Source organism: Paralichthys olivaceus, chromosome 24, assembly GCF_024713975.1.
Source record: "Paralichthys olivaceus isolate ysfri-2021 chromosome 24, ASM2471397v2, whole genome shotgun sequence".
In the NCBI taxonomy this organism is placed as follows: Eukaryota; Metazoa; Chordata; class Actinopteri; order Pleuronectiformes; family Paralichthyidae; genus Paralichthys; species Paralichthys olivaceus.
Window position 1 is genome coordinate 1,325,906 of NC_091116.1, and position 16,332 is coordinate 1,342,237.

Below are 16,332 nucleotides of genomic sequence, written 5' to 3' on the forward strand. Positions count from 1 at the left end.
ACAGAAGGGTAATATATACCTGTGCATGCTTAGTGGGAGGGGGCTGTGAGTTATAAGATCACAGATTATCCTATGTTCTTTGCTCATTTGTGCATGTCAATCAGGTGATGTGTACTAATGAGTCCATCTGAATTAAACTTACAGAAAGAAGTGTTTGACTTTCCTCTTGCTCCATCTCCTTTGTTTGACCAAACCATCGGCTCCTCTGTTCAGCAGCGATGCTTGTAATCAAACCAGATCGACCTGTATGCCCAATAGCTGCAGGACGGTGAAAGTGAAGTGGTTTTATTTATCTAATGGCATCCATGTCTTGCTTGTGTGAATAAAGGCAGAGATAAATTTGCTGGCACTGTATGAGGACTGTGTGAGTAGCTGCCCCATATATGCCCAAGCTGTCTACCATCACAGGAATGTGAAACCTGTGTTTGGCTCTTACCAGCTATCTGAGCAGATAAGAAGGTCAACTGGGCACTTGCTGCTGACTGACTCCCAGCAGACCTCAGTTTACACACTGTCTCCTTCCATTAGACAGACAATCCCCATTCCCGCAGCTTGTCAATATTATTCAAAGGTTTATTGTGAAGTTGTTTAATGTTGTAAATAGATATTTAAGAACCCGTGACTTGCCAATTCATTTACATGAAATACTAAGATGACCACATCCTCTCTTAGAGGATGCAGGCTTATGCTCCTGGTAAATATGCCATAAGTAACAAGTTTGCAAAACAGGAAGTGCTGGATGACGCCCAGCCTCACAGGCCTTTGTCTTTGACATTTCCTCAATAGAATGACAGAAGAAATTTTAACATCCTTTTATCTTTCAACAACATAAAAAGAGAGGATGGCACAGTGTTAAATAAACATCTGCCCCCAGCTGGTAAATTTAAAGAGAACAATTAATCCTGATGACTTTGTGAGAATTATGGTGTTAGGTATCGATCTTCACATTTTATCGGAGGTGATAATTTTTGTCAGTGAATAATTACTTAAGAAATAGTAATTGTTTTCTTATTGTCTTGAACTCTCCCTCAGCTCTCTCTCTTTCCAATTCATGTCCATCACTGTGGTGTAAAGGCAATTTCATTATTAACTGAACATAATAACAAATCCATGTTGCTGTTTAAACTCTGCAATAAATCTGCAGAAAGAGCATGGCCAGTGTAGTTCATTGTGAAACCTTTCATTGAACTTCTCATCTCGGGACAGTAGCTCAGGTTGTCACTGCATATTTACACATTACACTGTGTTACTCAGAGGTGGCAAAGGTACTCACATTCTTTACTAAAGTAGAAATACAGATACTTGAGTAAAAAAAGACTCTGGTAAAAGTAAAAGTACTGATACAACTCCTTAACTCAAGTACAGGCTCTGAAATGTTCTCAAGTATATGAGTAAAAAGTAAAAATGAATTTTTAATATAATGATACACAATGCTTTTTCTAGGATATAGGATAGTTTTCCTCTTTTGGTATCAACCTACACAGAACTGGTACTGAGAAAAAAAATCACTGGACACACATCTAGTTTTGCTGCCAAATTTCAGACAGAATAATAAAGACTACAGGGAATAAATGGATGTGGAATGTGTTCGGGCTGATTAAGTCCCTGCCCTTTGTACACACCACCTGTCACTACCATAGATTGGATGGTTTAGTGAGGTCCTCTGAGGTCCTCTCTGTGTTGATGTGTTTTCTTATGTCGTGTTGTCATCCGTGGAGGTTGAAACAAGTAACGAGCCAGTTTTGAGAATTTAAGGAGTAGATACCTGAAAAATCAACTTAAGTACAGTAATGAAATATTTGTACTTTGTTACTTCCCACCTCTGGTTTTACTCATTTGATAAACTGATAGATGGATGAGACACATTGGCTGTGAAAGGATATTCACTCTAAAGACCATTTGGAGAAACTTTCTAAAGCATTATTCAGATTCAGAAAATAAAAGTAGTCTGCAATTGGTTGATTATAGTAACAGGGACTTAAGGGATGTAAAGTGTCCCAGAAAGAGTTGTTGTTGGATTTGTCTGTACTGTATATTGTGATAAATACCTCTATTGTGTTGAGGGGGAAGCAGAACCCTCAGAACCCAAACACACTTTGGCCCAATGGGCTGCAGTTGAAAAGGACTGCTGAAGATTATACACTGAAAATAAAAGGAAAATAAATCTCAGGTGGATCCAACAGTGTTTGACACCCAGATATACTGTATGGCTGCACCTCCCCCTTACCACCCTTTTTACACTTTGCACTTTTCCGTGTTGAATCTTCATTATAGCCCCTTGATAACATACCTCAAAATTTGAATAGAAGAAGAAAAAGAAGAATTACTTTTATTGTCATGAATACACTCTGTCACACTGTGAATTTCATTTTATTTTCATTTTATTTTATTTTATTTATTTATTTTTTTTTTTCTTATACAACTTATAGGTCCATTGTCTGTCTGTATATGTTGTTTCCATTGTTGTTGTTTGTTTGCACTATTTGTTGTTTGTTATAAGTTGTGTGTTATATATTACTTGCACATTTGGAGTATGGGGAAACGCAATTTGAATCCTCTGTGACCTGTTCCATTGTTTGGTTGACAATAAAGTTCACTAAGACTAAGACTAAAGAAGCAAGAGCCAAGACCACAGAGCCAAGTGAATGCTTGATTGCTGCACTGAAGTCAGTACTATAAAGGTAAGATTTTTTGGGGGGAGAAATTGAAATAGAATTACATAATTCACCAGGGTCTGGGAGCATTAAGCTTTTCTCTGGTATTTAAATTTAATCTCACCCATCAACACAGATCACTAAACTCTGCTGTTGTTGCTTTTCTTGACAATGTGTGCGTGTGCAGGTATGTGTGCATGTGTTCCTGAAGCTTTATCCTGTGTTAACAGTTGGTGGACTCATTTAGTCATTTGGATTCAGTCCTTCCCTTCAGAGTGTTCCTTGGTATTCAAGCCACGGTGAACTGTAATACAGCCAGGCCCCTCACTGCCAGGGGTGGGGGGGCTTGTGGGACTAGGAGGATAATGGGGCAGGGGGAGGAGCTCTGGCAAAGTGCCACATGTGCCAACTCCATGGGAAGAAAAACTGCCGTCTACATTAAACAACCACTGTCTCTGCTTTGAAATTTGCTACAAATCATTGACAGTCCTTCCTAATCATCTCACAAAGCTATAGTGTTGTACATGCATTCCAACCTTCCTGCTGATAGTTTCACTTGATTTAATCTGCATGTGAAACTGAATTTGCAGAGATTTTATTACAGTTACATTGTTGAACAGGTTACCGTGTGTGGTGAAGTAATGTAGTAGTAAGACTGATTTGAAAAGGCAGGCCACCCTGTACATATGAGAGCAAAAACAAACAACAGAGGGCTTCCCTATCAGTAACATGGAATATTAACTGTGGTTAACACAGTATAAACCTCTCTATTAACATACCACAGTCCAAACTCACTCTCAGTGTCTCTGTATGTCTGCAAGCATATAACTCTAAACCACTCAGTCTATGAATAGACCTCCAGATCACCCACTTGAGCTCTTAGTGGAAGTCCTGACTAATGTCCTCTGCAGAGACATGATGATGCCATCAACCTGGTCAGAGCTTGTAAGCTTCTAGAATATTTAGGTTCTCTCACGCTGTAGTAAGGGTTGTATGGTCAACATACCATCGGGAAGCATGTCATCCATTCCATTCCCACTATGACGACACTGAACCTACTATACCTCTCGGTTTGAGTCACATTACCAACATCTTTGTGTCTGTTGAACATTGACCAACCAAATTAAAAATTGTATAAATCTGTCATGAAACATATTCACCACCTGTTACATCTTTTTAAAACTTCTTGTGGTAATTAAAATAATAAGCAAATATATAAATATTGAGCCAAATGAAAAACTCATTTTGAGATAAATAAGTCTAATGAATTATTTTGCATACAATAAATACTGGGGGGAAACTATTGTGTTGTTTATCACAAACCACCTTTTTTTTTAAAAACCTGGATTTGTTTTTTTAAACAGTGGAATATAATAGCATCTGATATGTTCCTGGTCGAATTCAAGTGTAATAGTTTTGTCAACTTGGAAAATACATATGATTGAATTATTAACACTTGGAAACTTAATTCAATCACAAGATTGAATCATGTTATTGAACATTACACCGCAACAGTGTCACTAAAAATAACAAGTCAACCATTACAAGGTTGCAATATGTAAGTTTTTGCATGTGCCTGATTATTTGATCTCTTTTGTCTGTGAGGGTTGTAGAGCAGCGTGGAATGAATGTTGAACTGTTGAATACTGAAGAAGAGTTCAGGTGTTGGTAGCAGAAATATTCACAGAAACCACTGCGACTCAGGTGGACTATTGTTTAACGTTGGCCTATAAACTGTCTCTCACCTTCACAGAACAAGAAAACTTGTTATATCAGGCCTTTTGTGTTGAGGTAATAGAAGCCCTTGATTTGGAGCATGCATTGTAATTTGAGGACTTTGTTGCAACAATGGTTTTTCTGAAATCAGCCTCAGTTACTTACTTGGAATTTGTTACAGATGTTCCATGTTTCTTTCTTTCACTTGATTTCAAAGAATCTGCCAGGTGAAGTGAGAGAATGAATGAATGAATAGAGCTGATTTCATAGCTGTGATTGGTTGGTGTCCAATAATTATATGCTGACTGACCAAAACGCCGATATAATAATAACAACAACAATAGCAACAACAACAACAATAATAATAACAACAATAATATGAATAACAATAATAACTAATAATACATCAGTAAGGTTGATTACGTGGCGGATGACCTCAGCAGGACAGCATGCTGTATAGTAATTTGCAATACTGTGGCTGTGTCAGTCTGGTGACGCCACGGCCGGACGCTCCATATTTGGCTATGCCCCGCTTGTTGCTAAAACCACTGGTTTCCAGCGAGAGAGTCAGACGATCCACAAACTGCACAGGGTACTCGCTCAGTAGCAGCACAGACACAGAACAGAACCTTTAGGAATACATCAGAGGAGATGATGGTCACAGCAGCTCTCGTCTCTACACTCTTCTTTCTCTCCACACGCTCCGCCTCAGGTGAGTCCACGCTGCTCGCCCTTCATTCCACGCGTTCTCTCAAATGACCTTAAAGTCAAATTGTAGTAGCGCGACATATGATATGTACATACAATATCAAATACTATGATTCTCTGTGTGGAGCAGTTTGTTTTGTAGTATTGTGAGTGTGAAAATGTAAATGTATAGCAAATGTAAAGTTGGATTCACATGAACAGATCTACATGAACAGGTCACTGGAGGAGCAGCATACAGTCATTCGTTTAGTGTTTATGTTTAGATTTCCGGCACACATAGAAATACTCTTTACAGTTTTCATGTCTTATAGAGTTTTCAGTACAAGTCACTACACACTTTGCAGGATTAATATTTGAAAAAAAATGTTTGAACACCAGTGGACACTCGTGCTTTATAGGCTGTAAATCACATTTAAGAATTTAAGATTACCTGTAACAATTTAATGTTGAGGCATTTGTTAGTACCTAAAACATTATGTAACATGAGGGGGGAGGGGACTGCTGTTTCTTCTCAGTATTTGCTCATACTGCAAAGAAACAGCAATGACTTACCACAGTGTATAGCTGTTGTTAATAAGAAATGACTGATCTGACTTAAACAACTCAGGTAAGGTAAGGTAACAGACTGCTGATATAAAAACAGCCCTTCTCTTATGTTCTTTGGGTGCCACACTTTCTACTGCTGCTTTGTAGTCATAAAAAACACACATTTGTGGTTGTGACAGAACAGTCAGTCCAATAAAATATAGGACCAAGGATATTTTACACTGACAATCGCAACGTGCTCTAGTCACAACATTAACATTATCTTATCTCACTGACAAAGTGCTGTATCTGAACTTGTGGCTTTTTTAATTATTTCTGGTCCACAGTGCCTCATTTGTGCAAAGCTTTTTTCTCTCTAATGAATGTGTGTAGTCCTACATATTGTGACGGGCCTCAATTAAGGTGTTAAGTGTTTATTACTTAAAAGTGTAGTTTAGTGTTAAATAGTGTTCGCTGTGTAGAATTTTGTGATATCTAGTGTTGAAATTGCATGTTGCAACTGATTACCCCTCACCTCACCCTCTCCTTCCAAACATGAAAAAGAAACTGAAGCAGCCTTTAATTGTCATGAAAACTCAAAAGGTGTTTAGTTTGTTCAGTCTGGACTAATGTAAAAAACATAGTGGCCTCCGTAGAGAGGGTCCCCTCGAAGTATTTAAATTTAAAGGGCCTTTTCTGGGGTAAGGAAACTACAATTCATACAATTTAGATGAAATAAACTAGTGAAAACATGAGAATTATTCTACATTAAATAATAGTTCCCTTTCACTTAAATCTTACACACTGGGCCTTTAATAGTTTAAAACTTATGGCACTAAGGCCCTATCACTGTGTGACAGTCCCCTGTTCAGCTCACCTATGGAAATTACTTGTATAAGTTAATAAAGTATATAAAACACCTTTGGTGTATTGTTTTCTTTCATAATGACAGGAGTCAACATTTGTGTGTCACTATAACCTTCATTTAAATCATGTTAGTATAGTATCTTACACAAATTGTCTCATTTTCCAGGCTCCTATCCCCAAGCACAAAATTGGAAATCAACCAACTTTAAAACCATTTTGTCCTGGGAACCAAAACCATCAGCCACTTACAGCTACAGTGTGGAGTACTCTACGTAAGTACCTGCATCCGAACCTCACCCTTTAACTCTTTTAACAAATGGCATTTAATTCCCAGAAACGTTCATCTTGTCAGTGTGTCCACGGAAAGCAAATGCCCTCACACTTTCCCGCTATGTGACCTTGCAGGAATGAGTTTTTCCATTGTTGATTCAGTTAAAGCTTTTACTGGAATGTATATTTTAGGCCTGAGCTCTTTAAATAGTAAGATAACTAAAAGACAATTGACCTTTGTGTTTCAATAAGAGAAAAATGAAAGAGGCAAGAGCAATGTCAACAATCAAATAGAATTAACAAATGCCAACAGCTGCAAACAGCTCTTTCAGCTCATTGTTCCACAGTATATTCACATCAATGTTATTTTGCACAGATAATAAATTATTTATTTCTGACTGTATGCGTTATAAATGATACCCAGACTAGACAGACTTAAGACCTAATTTATTGCTCATCTGGTGTCTATTATAGACTAAATAAGACTATTTTCATCCATCATTCATGTCCATATGAAACTTGTCAAATTTTACAGGGTTTCTGGCAACAGAGGACTCCTCACTGTATCCGGACCACAGAAACAGTGTGTGATCTGTCCAGCTCTCTGACTGACCTGAACGCCTACTACACAGCTGACGTCCTGTCCGAAACCCCGAGGGGGGCCACCATTGACCTCATTGAGTCCCCTCACACCAGCTCACCACGGTTCTGCCCCTACAAAGACAGTACATTCTTCTGCTACACTCGTGAAGACTTTTTTCTAATTGACAAAACATGTTGGAAATAACAGCTGTTAAATTGTCCCAGAGCCCGTCAGTGCTCTGGTCCTTCCCAATGACCTCTTGTTGCAGCTCAGCTCTGTCTTTCTCAAGCTGCTTTCTGACATGCACCGAACTCAGCAGTTACTCAGTATATTTGCCAGAGGAGGTGCATGTGTGAATGCAAATGTCCAAGTGAGACGCTCCCCAGTTTTTGCAGACTTTCTCCTCCTGGCCTCCTAGTATAATGTCCATAGAATTTCAGGAGAATTCTATGGAAGTGTATTGCATTCACTTGAAAAAAAAACAAAACATTTTTTTCTGAGTAATTTATTTTTTGGTTTGTTTTTTTGAATATTTTTTTCTGTTTTTCTGGCAATTTTTTTTTTCTGTTTTTCGAAGTAATTCTTATCTGTTTTTCGGAGTAGTTTTTTTTCTGAATTTCTGAATTATCGAGATACTTCGAACTCCCTCGGAACCTCCAACCTGCAAGTGACTCCAATGGACCTATGGTGACTCCTGCACATACATGCCCCATCTCAGCAGATCTGAATGGGCTTTCCTTCTGAGCAACCGCAAAGTCCTCAGGTGCCTGCGTAGATTCGGCAAACTAATGATAATAAGCTAGAAAGGAAGTGGCGCTCCACCAATCGCCAAGACTTCCACCTAGCCTGGAAGAATAGCCTTATAAATTACAAAAAAGCACTTAGAAATGCCCAAACCTCGTATTACTCATTACTAATAGAAAAAAATAGGAACAACCCCAGGTTCCTCTTCAGCACTGTAGCCAGGCTGACAGAAAGTCACACCTCCACTGACCCATCTATTCCTCTAGATCTGAGAAGCAATGACTTCATGAGCTTCTTCGCTAATAAAATTACAACCATCAGGGATAAAATCCACGACCTCCTCCCAGTGAATAACACGGATTCATTGTCTGGTCCTGAAACCATAGCACCAGATTTATGTCTAAACAAATTTTACTCTATTGATCTTCCTGAACTGACCTCGTTAGTTTCATCATCTAAACCAACTACTTGTCAGCTGTTCCAACTAGACTTTTTAAAGAAGTCCTCCCCCTAATTGACAGTTCCATTTTAAATCAGATTAATATGTCTTTGCTAACCGGCTACGTACCACAGGCTTTTAAGGTAGCCGTTATTAAACCTCTGCTTAAAAAGCCTACGCTTGATCCAAAGGTTTTAGCTAACTATAGACCCATATCCAACCTGCCCTTCATTTCCAAAATCCTAGAAAAAGCCGTTGCTAACCAGCTGTGTGGTTACTTAGATAGTAACGGTTTATTGGAAAAATTTCAGTCAGGATTTAGAACCTATCACAGCACAGAAACAGCACTATTGAAAGTCACTAATGACCTTCTTATGGCATCAGATGATGGACTTGTCTCTGTCCTCGTCTTGTTGGACCTTAGTGCAGCCTTCGACACAATAGATCATAAGATTCTGCTACAGAGATTAGAGCAACATATAGGAATTAAAGGAACAGCACTACACTGGTTTAAATCATATATATCAGATAGATTCCAATTTGTTAATGTTAACAATGACTCCTCCATGCACATGCAAGTTAATCATGGAGTTCCACAAGGTTCTGTCCTTGGACCAATACTCTTCACCCTATATATGCTCCCCTTAGGCAACATTATCAGACAGCACCACATACAATTCCACTGCTATGCAGACGACACCCAATTGTATATTTCCATGAAGCATGATGAATCTAATCGCCTAGTTCAACTTCAGGAATGTCTCAAAGATATCAAGGCGTGGATGACCCAAAATTTTCTACTTTTAAACTCAGACAAAACTGAGGTTGTTGTAATTGGCCCTAAACATCTCAGAGAAACACTGTCTGACCAGATAGTTACTTTGGATGGTGTCAGTCTGGCTTCCAGCTCCACTGTGAGGAACCTTGGAGTGTTGTTCGACCAAGACATGTCATTTGACCCCCATATTAAACTAGTGTCTAGGACGGCTTTCTTCCATCTGCGCAATATTAACAAAATTAGAAACATCCTGTCTAAGCAGGATGCTGAAAAACTAGTCCACGCGTTTGTAACCTCTAGATTAGATTACTGTAACTCTCTATTAGCAGGATGCTCCATGAAGACTGTTAAAAGTCTCCAGTTGGTCCAAAATGCTGCAGCACGAGTGCTGACAGGAACTAGAAGGAGAGATCATATCACTCCTGTCTTAGCTTCCTTACATTGGCTCCCGGTAAAATTTAGAATAGAATTCAAGATCCTGCTCCTCACTTTTAAAGCCCTCAACAATCACGCCCCCACATATATCAAAGAGCTGATAACACCTTATTATCCAAGTAGATCACTTCGTTCCCAAAACACAGGCTCTCTAGTGGTTCCAAGAGTCTGTAAGAGTAGAGCAGGAGGTAGAACATTTAGCTATCAGGCTCCTCTCCTGTGGAACCAGCTCCCACTCTGGGTTCGGGAGGCAGACACTGTCTCAGCATTTAAAGTAAAACTAAAAACCTTCCTCTTTGACAAAGCCTATAGTTAGGGCTGGATCAGGTGAGTCCTGAACCATCCCTTAGTTGTGCTGCTATAGGTTTAGACTGCTGGGGGAACGCCCATCATGCACTGAGCACTTCTTCACTTCCCTCTGTCTCTCTGTCTCTCTGCCCCCCCACACCTCTTTATTTATTTATTTATTTATTTATTTATTAGTTTTAACATGTCAAAGTGTCACTTTGTCCTCCCATAGTCCCTCTGGCTCTTCTCTCTATCTCGTTTCAGATAACTCCGGCACCGGGACTACAGGACCACAACGACCACCATCACCATTGTCTGCATTTATTACAAGAACTCAGCAATTCATTAATATATCTAGTCATGTTGTAGATCTATACATTGTTATTGTTATGGTTAGCCTTGATTTTGATGGTGCCAAATTGTTACCGGTCTCTCTCTCTCCACCTCATCTCTCTTCTCTCCCCCGCTTTCCACCCATCTCTGCTTTCCTCCCCCCTTACTTTTCTTTCCTCACCCCAACCGGTCGAGGCAGATGGCCGCCCACATTGAGCCTGGTTCTGCCAGAGGTTTCTCCCTGTTAATGAGGGAGTTTTTCCTCTCCACAGTCGCCTGTGCTTGCTCATTGTGGGAACTGTTGGGTTTCTCTATGTTAATATTGTTTTAAGGTCTTGACCTTTAAATGTAAAGTGCCTTGAGATAATGTAAATTATGAATTGGCGCTATATAAATAAAATTGAATTGAATTGAATTGAATGATAATACCATCTATATGACTTAAAGACAGGACTATCTCCCAGTGTCTTAAACCCAGATCAAAGTAAAACTTGATTAAACTAAACAAGCAGGTCATGTTTGTTTCCATTACTTCTAGCTCTCAATAAAGGAATGAAAGCGTCTATTGTTTCAAATGCTCTCTAAACGCAGAAAAAAAATAGTCCGAAAAACAGAAGAAAAATTACTCCAAAAAACAGAAAAAAAATAGTCAGAAAAACAGAAAAAAATATTGATTTAGACATGCATTGTAAAGTTCATTGAGGTTTTTTTTTTTTTTTTTCAAGTGAATGCAATACGCTTCCGTTCAATGTGAAAGCACTGTGAGAGAGAGTGTTTGTGTGTGTGTTGCTGTTGTGAACATGTCTGTGCAGAGAACCTCCTGTTGTGTTGTGCATGTTTGAAAGTCAGACTATGGGTAAACTCTGTAGCCAATACTGCTCACTTTACCTATCATATCTAAAAATGGCTTCAGCGTTGTCAGTGCTCACAATTTTTTGGCCTCTAACATAATTAAAATGGTAACTTCCATGAGAGATACAGTGGTGTACATGCACAGGTGACAGTCTCCCTCCCTTCTCCACAGCTGAGATAGGCAAACCTGACTTCAAGCTGGAGGTGATTGAAAGCCAAAAGAAAACCACCCTGTATGTGACTGACCCACTCACCGCCCTGTTTAAAGATGGCCACCAGCTGAACATCAGGGATATCTTTGCTGACCAGCTGCACTATAAAGTCACCTATCGGAAAAACAAAAGCACTGGAAAGGTGAGTAAAAGGAGACATCACGATATCGGTCTCAAACACGCATACATTTGTACTCATTACAAACTGCATGCTTTCCATTCTGTGTTTTCTGCAGAAAGTCCACATCTCTAAGACCAATTTAATAGAACTGACTGATCTGGACAAAGGCGAGACACTGTTTCAGTGTCCAGGCCTACATCCCCAGCCGTGGTGTGGACAAGCAGCTGGGAGAGCTGAGCCTTCTCAAGTGCTCCAGTGTTGACAACCCGTCCATCTTTGAAGGTAAGTTGTCCTGAGTGTTAGAAAGACTGCAATCATGAAAGATGTGGGTAGGGAAGGGATTTAGTTAAACGTTATACAATAATGAACAACTTGCCTGTATGCCAGATGCGTCAGTGGAGAGCAACACACACAGCAGTAGTCTAATCCTGACACTGAAGTTTTGGTGGCATTTACTTTTCATTGGTATTCTGTGTGAACTTACACACCAAATAAGACATTGTAAGTATTTTTGCTCAAAACCAAGCATGCAGTTAAAATAGCTTCTTGATGTCAACAGTGTTATTTTCTACATGAATAGACTGGAGCATCTAAATGGAATTGAAATGAAAGTTGTGCGAAAGGATGGAAACAGGGTGTATCCCTATATACCCTGTTTTATTCGTGGCAAAGCAAAGAATCAGTTAAAGCCGGATCTGACAGGACACTGGATGTATTGCTGTGTGTGTGTGTGTGGGTGTAGCTGAAAAAAAAGCATTCAATCGCAATGTCCCTTCTCGGGTTAAATAAAATGGTTGGCTGGTCTGGGAGTATGTCTAGATATACCACATGGCTCTCTTCAAAAGATGCAAGCATCATATGCAAAACTCGTAATTTAGTCATCTAAACATGGCACTGGTTTTTGTTAGGTTGCTACGCACGGGTCCTTTATCTAAAACTCTCTAAGTTTTACATTAACATTTAAGCCACAAGAGTTTGCAGTCCCTTTAACAATAAATGTTAACTAGATTGTAAAGGTGAACTGAGGATCATAATTGCATTGTTCTCTTGTATTGAGATTTTACCAACTGTAAAATTATTTCTTGAGGAAGAAATTAGAAATTTTATATTTGTTGGATGGTTGCAGCCCCCCAAAGGATAAGCAGTATAGTAAAATGATGGGTGGATAGATGGATTTGTTGTCTTGAATTGTAGAAGAAAGGAGACCGACCTTAATGACACAAAGATATGTTAAGCTCCCAATCACCTCAACTTTTCCACACACAAACACTCCTGTCACACAAGGGCTGGAGGTCCACTCATCCTTCATCACAGTATGACATGTAAAAGGGATCTATGACTCATGTCTCTTTGGTTTACAAGAAATGTAAATCAGCAACACGTCCTCTACCTGGGGTGTGTGTGTGTGAGAGAGAGAGAGAGAGACTTCAAGATACATTCACTATACAAATAAGATACACTTACACATGTTGGTTTAGGTATTTTCATGGGTTTTATTCACTATAAAAAATATATAGAATAACACTGTCAATTTGATGGCCAAATAGCACCACCCTCAGGACAAACGCAATACTTACTGCACATTACTCATTGTCAAATGCAAAGAATAGCAAAAACATCAGAACTGTGTTATTCTGTAAAAACATTTTACTGTGGGATGTAATGAATATATTCAGACTATAGGTACCTACTGTGGGGATTTCATCTTTTCTTTGAATGTGTATTTCATGTATTATTCCTTGTCTGTTTGTACTTAAACCAGGCTACATCCTATTAATCATAATAATATTATCCTACGTAACAGTCTTAATGTCACACAAGTAAAGAAAATCTAACATAAAGTTAAGCAATTAAGTGTTGTCTTGTTTTGTCTTCAACAGTGTATTCAGTTGGTGTGATTGCTGCTGCCATCTTCCTCATCCTGCTACTGATTGGCATAATCATTGCCATTGCAGTGGTCTGTTGCAAGTGGAGGAAGAAAGCTCTGAGAAAGGACAAAGAAGGAGTGCCACTCCGGGATGTTTAGTGTGTGTGTGTTTCAGCACATGCACACACATGCACACATATTATTGTGGGAACAAGCGGTACAGCTGAACTGGACTGAGGCCCACAACGAAAGTAGTAGTTCAAAGTTCCACTGTCAAACACTGGAATCCACCCTTCCTTTAGTTTCTGTGAAACTGAATATGTTGAACATATTTTATTCTTACTTCATCTACTACTATCATTTCATGCTGCAAAAAAGAAAAGATGGAAACACTGATAGTCATCTTACTGACTATCAGTGTTTCCTGTTTCATTCATTTTCTTTTGTATTTGCTTAGTGGTATTTGATAATTGTAGATAAAGACTACCATTTCATTTTATTTATTTCATTTTATAGAGACCTTTCTAACTTCACATTTATTTTTTTAGTCTGGTGAAAGCAACACTTTATGGGAAATCATGACTTTGTGTATATTATTTTGTATCTGATGCTTAACTTATTGTGTTTAATTGAAATGAACACATTTGTATATGATGCTTTTGTTATACATCTGTTTTTTGCAGATAATTTTGTATTTGGTGAGAATATTTAAGATTTGATAACTATTGTTATAAACAGAGCCATTTATTATTTCAGTTCTGTTAAATGGAAAATAGCAAATATTACAATTTGTGTCTGTGCCTTATTAGAGATGGAATTGGAAATGTCAGGATTGCAAAAATGCTTGGACTGAATGTGCAGAACCCAGAACCCCAACACACTGAATAAACAATAGTACTTGTTAATTAACCCTAAGTGATGTCCAGGGGGCTTACATCCATCTATAGTTTTAAGAACTTCACTGTAAAAGGAGTTCTGTGCATCTTCATCAAAGGGTGACAAAAAAAGTGCTCTGGTCCTTCCCAATGACCTCTTGTTGCAGCTCAGCTCTGTCTTTCTCAAGCTGCTTTCTGACATGCACCGAACTCAGCAGTTCCTCAGTATATTTGCCAGAGGAGGTGCATGTGTGAATGCAAATGTCCAAGTGAGACGCTCCCCAGTTTTTGCAGACTTTCTCCTCCTGGCATCCTAGTATAATGTCCATAGAATTTCAGGAGAATTCTACGGAAGTGTATTGCATTCACTTGAAAAAAAAAAAAAATCATTTTTTTCTGAGTAATTTATTTTTTGGTTTGTTTTTTTGAATATTTTTTTCTGTTTTTCTGGCAATTTTTTTTTTTCTGTTTTTCGAAGTAATTCTTATCTGTTTTTCGGAGTAGTTTTTTTTCTGAATTTCTGAATTATCGAGATACTTCGAACTCCCTCGGAATCTCCAACCTGCAAGTGACTCCCATGGACCTATGGTGACTCCTGCACATACATGCGCCATCTCAGCAGATCTGAATGATTTAAAGACAGGAATTGGAGATGTCAGGATTGCAAAAATGCTTGGACTGAATGTGCAGAACCCAGAACCCCAACACACTGAATAAACAATAGTACTTGTTAATTAACCCTAAGTGATGTCCAGGGGGCTTACATCCATCTATAGTTTTAAGAACTTCACTGTAAAAGGAGTTCTGTGCATCTTCATCAAAGGGTGACAAAAAAATCTAAAAAGTGAAACCTGATCCATTTTATGTCTATTAAATCTTGACAAAAGGCATTCATATTTTTACACTCTTACCTTAATAATTCTAGATTCTATAATTCTGTATGGGTTTGAAAAAAATCCACTCTAGTAGATACTTATATGTTATGTAATCTACTTCCTTGCAAAGCATATACACCACCCGCCTCACCCGGAAAGCCACCTCGATTGCGAGGGACACCAGCCACCCCGCACACAGCCTTTTCAGCCTCCTACCCTCTGGAAGAAGGTATAGGACCCTCCGTTCCCGCACCACCAGACTCAGCAATAGCTTCATCCACCAAGCTGTCAGGAAGCTAAATTCTCCCCACTCACTCCCCCCAGCCATATCCGACAGTCTGACAATAGGCTGAATCCCCCCCCCCCCCCTCCAAAAATCACTCAGGACTCTGAAACAAACTGTCTCTGCACTTTATCACTTTTTATCACTTATCACTTTTACCTCTTTTGACTTGCACTGCTAATACTTTTATCTATGTATGTTCTATTTAGAGATATGTTATGTTAAGTTATGTAATGTCTTGTCTGTATACTGTATATTACTTAGCTCCAAGTAATGTTTATCTGTTGTTTATCTGTTGTGCCTGTGCACTTTATATGTTTCACTGTGGGGAGAGTGGGAAACGTTCTTTCGACTGCTTTGTATGTTTACATGTGAAATAGTTGACAATAAAGCTACTTTGACTTTGACTTTGACTTAGTAGCCTCCCTCATAAATTTAGTTTTTTTTTGTCTTCTGGCATTGAGAGAGGAGTAATCTCACCAGTTACAGTTAAAGCTGTAAAGTTACCCAGATTAACTTCATTATTTTCATTTAGTCAATCCAAAGAGTAAAGTGGACAGAATGCATTTTGTTGATTCTACAAATTTTAGCAGGGAGATAACACAATTTCTATGCCAAGATAGAAACAACAATAAGGTTTCACAACTAATATTCAGCAATGAGATGGTCATGATCACCCATGGGCATCATGTAAGAAAACCAAAATACAAATACAAAGTAGAAAAGATAAACCATAGTCTTTTACAAATTTGGGTAAATAACCAAGAATTAAGAATAGCCTTGTCCATGCCTACAATATGAAGAGCCACACTGAAGGTAGAGGTAATGAGGTAGGGTAGTAATCAAAGGAAATATCCTGTTTCAGGGCCATTCTGCACCCATCAATTAAACCTCAAATGAAACCATT

General features: G+C 38.7%; 1 pseudogene; it reads left to right on the plus strand.

The window, feature by feature from the left end:
• Positions 1-3,572: 3,572 nt before the first annotated feature.
• On the plus strand, positions 3,573-15,832 carry LOC138407113 (tissue factor-like; annotated as a pseudogene).
• The last annotated feature ends 500 nt before the right edge of the window (positions 15,833-16,332 follow it).